Below are 7,536 nucleotides of genomic sequence, written 5' to 3'. Positions count from 1 at the left end.
CCAATCACAGAAATAAGACTAGTCAATTAACTTTGTGATTGAGCACTGCACCTCATTAATGGAATAGCTCAAAGTGTACAGTTTGAATTTAGTTACATCCACTTCTTGGATTGTTCCAGTGCAATAGAAAGATCCAACAGGAGTCACTCCAGTGGGTGTTTCCAAGCCTCTGATTTTCCCAGTGTCTTAAATTCAAAGCACAACACAGAAAAGTTAAGTGCTTACTCAACATGAGAGCAGGTACCTCATTATAGGTCATTACTTCTACTTGTAAAGAATTATGAAAAGAATAAGCATGTGCCTTATAGTGCCTGTTCATGCTTTAATCTCACCACATATGAAGAACAGCTGCCTGGGACCCTGTGTTCCTTTTGGGATTATTAAGTGGATGCATTGCTCAAGTTGTTGTGGATCTTTACAGCAAGACCTATTTTCTCATGTCTTTCTTTACAGTCTGTATTGAATATGCCTCCTGAGAAATGAGGGTTTTTTCATTTCATCTGCTTATATAAACCTCCAGAGTGAGCTTAATTACAGTAGTTGAGACATCCATCAGTTATTTCCCTCAGAAGTCTGTAGTGACCGAGTTATTTTTGTTTTGTTTGGGCCTTTTTTGCTTTTTTTGAAGAGTTGCTCAGGGCAGACACTTGTCAAACAAGGTTTCAGCTTAATAATAAACTGTATTAAAACCAAATGCTGCTTTTAACATTTTTTGTGTGTTTGAAATTGCTTTTTGAAAAATTTTATCCTAGTGATTTAGTTTATATGCAGGGCAAGTTATGTTGGTGCAGACAAGCCCTCTAGGGAAACAGATTGCAATTCTTTCCACTTCAACAGTCAATAGTTTGAGATGCAAATTCATCTAAGAAAGCAGAGAATTTGTAGACCAACACTCAACACTGATGGTGGAATAAATCACATACCTGAGAGCAGGTTACTGGCTGTCCCCAGAGCAAGGATGTATCTGCAGTGAAAGAACAGAGAACAGAACTAAGGTCAGAAGCTATTAAACACTGAGTATGTAAATGGACACTTTGCTCCTGGTAGCACCAAATTCAGAATAGCAATGGACATTACTTTCAGCAGAGGTTGCCCAGTGACAGTTAACTCAACCTAATGTAGGCTGTTTTTTCATGCCACATAAACAAGATGGCTGAATTGTCCTTTCCAGCTTGGAATTAATTTTTCCAGTGCAGTATTCACAGCATAGATGAGATAGGGAAGATGAGCTGTCATAGTCTAATTACACAGTAATTGTATCCATTTATAGTGGTTTTCAGATGAGCTTCACTACTTGACCAGTGTGCTCTAAACTACAGTCTGTTGGACTTAGAAATCATAATAATGCAGGAAAAAAATTACACTTTTACAAGCACAGACTTGGTAGTTAATTACAATCCATCTCACTACCTACAGTCTGCCAGCAGGTGTTAGGAATGTTTGAAAAAAGAGGTAAAGTAACCCAGTGTACTGAGGAAGGAGCAGAAAGACCTGGGAAGGTTAAGTGCCTACTTTATACTTTGAAGGATCAAAGCCTACTACTTTTCTTTCCATTCTTTGATTATACTCTCTTATATTTTGTATTACCTTTCTTAAACACACTTCCTTTATTAAGACATTTTTCTCCAGTGAGTAAGTTCAGATATGTATGGAACTTTACCAAGTGGAAGGAAGATCTGTGCTCAGCTGAGCTGTGACTGCATTAAGGACAGAGAATCCTGAGCCAGTTGGGAGGGATGCAGCACAGGTTGGTGTGGAGCATCCTTGGCTCTGGGGCTTCAGAGCTGTCACCAGTGTCCAGAGAGCAGGGACAGCTCAGGTCCACACAAACTGCAGGCACAGGGAGCTGCAAACTCCAGGCAGACTCCAATGCTTTGGTGCATGGCTACTGTACAGTATTCCACTGATAAGCCTTCCCATCCCTCTTACTAGGAAGTATTAGTAATCAGATTTAGTGATACAACCAAGTCCATAAATCACTTTTGACAGGGAATAGAACACTTTAATGAATAAGGAAAAACAAGGTAAGTATTGCTCAGGCTTTTGAAGATGGAACTTCAAACAGGTAACATACTTTCTGAAAGCTGTGAAATATACTTGACAGCCTCTGCACATCAAATGCTGTATATCACAATCTCTTCCTATCTATCCTATCACCTTTTCAAGAGTAGTTTTTTTCCTGAACTCTCAGGAGACTCTTAAGGTCTTGAATTGTTCTCTCTGCTGTAGCTATGGAAACTGCTTAATACTATGTATTAACACAAAATTACCACAGCACATTTAAGTAATAATAACAACTATTAACTTAATCATAATGACAAATGGCTTTACTGTCAGGCAAGATGTTATAAACTACTAATCTGCAAACCAAACATCTGTGAAGAGCAGTTTTCTGCTCAGAGTGAGGATGGAAGGGATTGAGGCAGAAGATGCTACGGGCTGGTGTGTAGCTCCAAGCTTTTGGCAGATGGCTCTGCAGACACTCCAATAATTAAAATGTGGTGAAGGTTTCCCATTAATTCATTTCAGATTCTAAAACTTGTCAAAGTAATCCAGAGTTAAAGTCCAACTTCCCAAAGTTGTATGGCAAGTTAATATCCTGCAGAGGAAAATCTGGATTAAGTTCCTAGAGTAAAATAAATTGACATGTTGGCAGACTTTGAGGTGAGTTTTTAGCCTGCTCGTAGCTGGGTGGAGGATAACACAACTGCAGAAATTCTGGAGCTGAGCACACGTGAGAGCCCAGGGACATCTGTGTAAATTTACATCTAAATTCTTGGTTCTTCCCTTTCAAAGATGTCCCAAGCATTTGCTAAACTCTGTCCCCTCAGTAATTTGCACACTGCCACTTCTGGGGACAAGGGCAACAGAAAATGGAGAGCAGGCAAAGGATGGCATAAAGCAGATGTACAACTTTGGTGGGACAAGACTCAAGGGATGGGACCATGTCACTTGGGCTCACTGCAGACCAAGTAAGTTCAGCTTGTATGGCATCTTGTGCAGATATCTCATGAGATCTCTGTCTTCAAGCAAAAAAAGCCTGAAAGTGTTTCAAAGGGTTGAATTTCTGAAGGCCTGAAACCCTGCAGATTAGCCTGGTATTTCACCTGTTCTGCATAGCAAAGGGGCTTCTAGGTGCTGCAACCTGCAATTTAAGCTTTGATAAATTTAATCTTAATTCTTCTATAAATTAATCCAAACCAACCCAAATGTTTCTACTTAAAAAGCTGAAGGACTACAGGAAAGCAGGTGATTACTCTCAAACAGCAGACATTTCACCTCAAAGGCATAACTCAAAAAAACCCCAACTCATGATCCAGGTGTTCCTCTGCTTGCAAATACTGCATTAAGCACTGGAAGAGGCAAAACACTTGAAAGAGCAGGAAAAAAAAAGTTGAATAAAAGCAGTAGATGTGATCTCTGCTGCAACCTAAGCTTTTACAATGCTGTAAAAGGTGAGTAGCTTTAAAATTAATTAATTCATTATTACTGCATCTTCTAAGTTCTTCACTGATTCTACATGAAAATCCTATGGATGTACTTGCATAGGGCTGCACTGCAGAGGATGCCCAAACCATTGATCAGGTTTTGGTTTAGTTTAACATTAGTGCTAACAAATAGTACAGAAAATATTTGGGCAATTCTTTTGTTTTTTTGTAATGTTCCTGCCTGTGGCAGGAACTGGAAAAGTTCTGAGAAACTTTAAATGATTTCTTAGTAGTTAATATATGCTGAATCCAGCAGCTTGATTTTCATGTTTCTTGGAAAAGATGGCTAATTCAAGGTCTAAATTAATTTTGTTTGGTTTTGCACATATGAGTAAGACTTGACAGGATCTGCCTCTAATTAAAGTTATGCTCCTGCATCACTCAGTGCCTTAGTCCTACAGATTATGTAATGGGAAAATATGCCAACCACGATAACATCCTCCTTCAATTTCCTCTTTAATTTTTGGTACAATAGATGTATTTTCATCCACTGTCTGAAGAAGAGACTAATGCATCCCTGAAGTTAATAAAATGATATGAGGTCATCTTTATTGAAAGAAAGTTAAACATCTGCTGTGTCTATCACAGTATATAAAACAGTATTTTATTATTCTCACTTCCTTGACCCAATTTGTGTCCCTGGCAGGCAGAGAACCCTATTGTCTGCTTTTCATGTACACACAGCAATTTAAAATGCACCTGTGAAATAAAATTTAGAGCTGCAGAGCAGCTGCAGATGCAAACAGCCAAGGACATGATGGAGATCTGCTCGGGGCTCATCAAGAAAGGAACTCAGGGTGACTCGGTACCATGCAGGTCTGGGAAGAGAGAACACCTGGCCACAGGGTGACATCTGGGTGACAGAATGTGGGGAGGCAGAGCACTGAGTGACAGGGGCTCCCAAGAGATAATCCAGCCTGGATTAACAGGGTGCCAGACCTGCTCTAAGTCTTTTCTATCTCTAGCAGGAGTAGGATGCTAACTGTTAATGGTACCATTGTGTCTTCCTTTATACAAAGCAGCAAGTGACAGATTTTTTGTTTAAAAGAGTTTTTTGGAGATGGGAAACCAAGACTGCTTGACTGCTTGTGGACCTGAAAAGCAAAAGTTTTCACAAAAAAAAAAAAAAAAAAAAGAAAAAAAAAAAAAAAAAAAAAAAAAAGGGGTTACTGCTGAAACCTATCCAGACATCCAAATTCAGCTTGTAGTCTCCGCAGTTGTCTGCTGGAACCAGAACTCTCAAGTTCCTCAAGGTAGAGGAATGGGAATGGGAAAAAAAAAAGCAACACAAGATTTCAGATGAAAAATTTTAGTAATTTTTTTATCCAGTTTTGATGAAGGCTGGGGGACAGCCATGAAAGAAAAACACTTCACTTCATATTAACATTTCCTTACGCCCACTTGAGAGCCCTGTATGTGCCAGCAAAAAGAAACAAATCCAGAGCATCTGTGGGAAGAGAGCACAAAAGGGCTGTGAGCATAGCCAGAGCTGTGCTCAAGTGCAGGTTGCAGAGAGGAAAAAAGCTGGCTGAGAGAGAGCTCAGCTCTGGATATTTTACAGAGATGTTTGCCCCTAGTTGCCAGGATTTAAACTAGATTTGGTTATACTGAACACAGAACAGTGACCATTTACTGAGAGGCTGACAGTTACAATTAAGCCATCATTGTTGGCATGATACAAATTAAAATAAACACCAGGTTCAAATGGTGGTAGAAAAATCCGTTCCACTGCTTCTTTTTCTTAAATACCTTCAGTGGCATTTCTTTCCTCTTAGCATTCTCTCATCTTTCTGTAAGCCCCATGCACATCTAGAGAGAATTAAAGACACTGAAGTTCAGGATTCTGGTTGGTCAGTGCTTAGCATGTACCTGATTTCTCTGTTAGGGACCTCCTCAAGACAATAAGATAATATTGCTGATGGAGTGTGAGGCCTAAGGCTGTATTTGAGACTGACACAATCTACTGTTTTATTTGCATTTTTGTCTTGTTTCCAGTTTATCAGAGTTGTACATATTAGAGTGACAGCAAATGGCTTCATCTACCCTTACCAGTATGGAACTCTCACATGAAAGCTTGTGCCCAGCATATGCTGAATATTCCCCTTCCTCCCCCAGTTCCCCCAGCAGAACAGCCCCAGTACACTCACACAAGTCTTGCAGCTTCTCTGTTGTGAGCCATTGAGCAATTCACCACCCACCTGGGCTGTAACTCAGAAGCTATTTTCTTACTGCCTATGTCTCAGCATCCTTGGAGAGCTGCACAGCAGCCAGAGCACAAGATGCAGCCCCACAGTGAGCTTCAGCAGCATCCAGCTCTTTACTATCACAAGGCCTTTCTTTACTCATCCCAGTTTTTCTCCCTTCTACTATTACTCTTGCTGTCACCATGGAGATAGTGCTGTAACTATGGAAATGAGTGACTTTGGTTTAATAGCAAGGATGGGGGAAGTCACTCCACAACTCATTGAGAGGTTCACCTGTCAAGGCAAACACAAGCTGAGTAGTTCAATCCTTCTCTCCTTGCTTGCTTTCAGTTATAAGGAGGGAATCCAGCTTGCCCTCAAGGGTCATACTTAAATTACAGACCTGCACTGATTACACTATCCTACTTGTTCCATTTGCTGTTCCATTCCCAGGGCCAAAACACCACTTTCTGCATGGCTGCACCATTCAACAAGCAAAGGCAGCTTCAACTCCTAGGAGGAATCTTTTCAGACTTCATGAAATTCAAGAAAAAAAAAGAACAACTGAGCAAGAGCCACTGCTATCAGTCCACTATCTGTATATTAGGGAGCATTTGAAGGAAATATGTTCTTCCTCCCACTCACTTGTTTCTGTCCAAACCCTTCACTAACATCATAGTGCAATTTTCCAGCTGGGAAATCAAACTTCATTTTCACCCAGGGCACCTCAGGTGACAACTGCTTAGCCACTAGCAAATTTTATTATAGAGAGGTATTTTCCTTTTGTTTTTCATCAAACTGATTTTCCAGCTCTACTTGATATCACTCAATGCACTTCTTCTCTATATCTTGCTTGTCAGTTACGTTACACTCTGCTTCATCTGAAGGCGTAAGAACCGTGAAGCCAGGCTGAGTGCTGCTGTCACCTGAGGGGACACAGACAAGGCAAAACCTCATGGAATGAAGACATGAAAATGCATCTGTTAAATATTAAAAATCATCTGGGCTTTGGGTGTGCTTTCAGAGTTTATGGTCATCTAGAAGCAGTGATGCATTACACTGGAAAGCTATTTTCTTGAACACTGGAAAGGTTGTTTGCAAAAAAAAAATAATAAATATAATGGTTGGGGGACTGTTGGGTGGCACAAGTACAGTTCAGCCAATTCATTAATTCCCAATACTCTGGAACTTTTAATCAATTAATGCATGCAAGAAAAGAGACAGATTAATGTTATTTCCTCAGTTAAAACGAAGCCTAGGATCTACTTGCACCATTCATAGCCATGGCACTGCAGTCACAGGGTGTATCACAAGTAAAACAAGGACAAGCAGCCTGATGAGGGGTTTTTGGGTAGATCTGGGGGGTCACAGGATCCCGTTTTGCTTCCTCCAAGAAACCTGTTTGGGCACATTCCTGTCTCTGTCACTTAAAAACCCAGGGAACAGGGACAGATCTTCTGAAGCAGAGACCTAAACTACTCTCTTTTGGGAAGAAATTATTTCAAGCATTCAAAAGGATCAGCCTATGCTCCTGCAAACACAAGGCCAGATCTCTGCATTTCACCCTACCCATCACTGCTCTCTCTGCACCAAGAGCTGCAAGGCTCAAGAGCAGAAGTGAGGATTTAAGCATGGGGCAACCTAAGGTGGGAAGGAAAACCCAGTCCTGGCAGTGTGCCATCACCTCCAAGCAGGCAGCAGGGCTTGGAGGGGGCAATTTGGAAAGACTCAGCTCCAGCTTCAAGCCTAAGGCTGAGAATAAAGGGCCCTGGGGACCTGCCCTTGGTACAAGCACAAATCCCATCAGTCACTTTGCAGCCAGCCTGGCATGTCAGACAGCACATGCAGTATCTGCAGTGCACAAC

The sequence above is a fragment of the Calypte anna genome, chromosome 15, assembly GCF_003957555.1.
Source record: "Calypte anna isolate BGI_N300 chromosome 15, bCalAnn1_v1.p, whole genome shotgun sequence".
NCBI classification, from domain to species: Eukaryota; Metazoa; Chordata; class Aves; order Apodiformes; family Trochilidae; genus Calypte; species Calypte anna.
The sequence above is the reverse complement of the archived record's forward strand: the minus strand, read 5'-3'. Positions refer to the sequence as shown.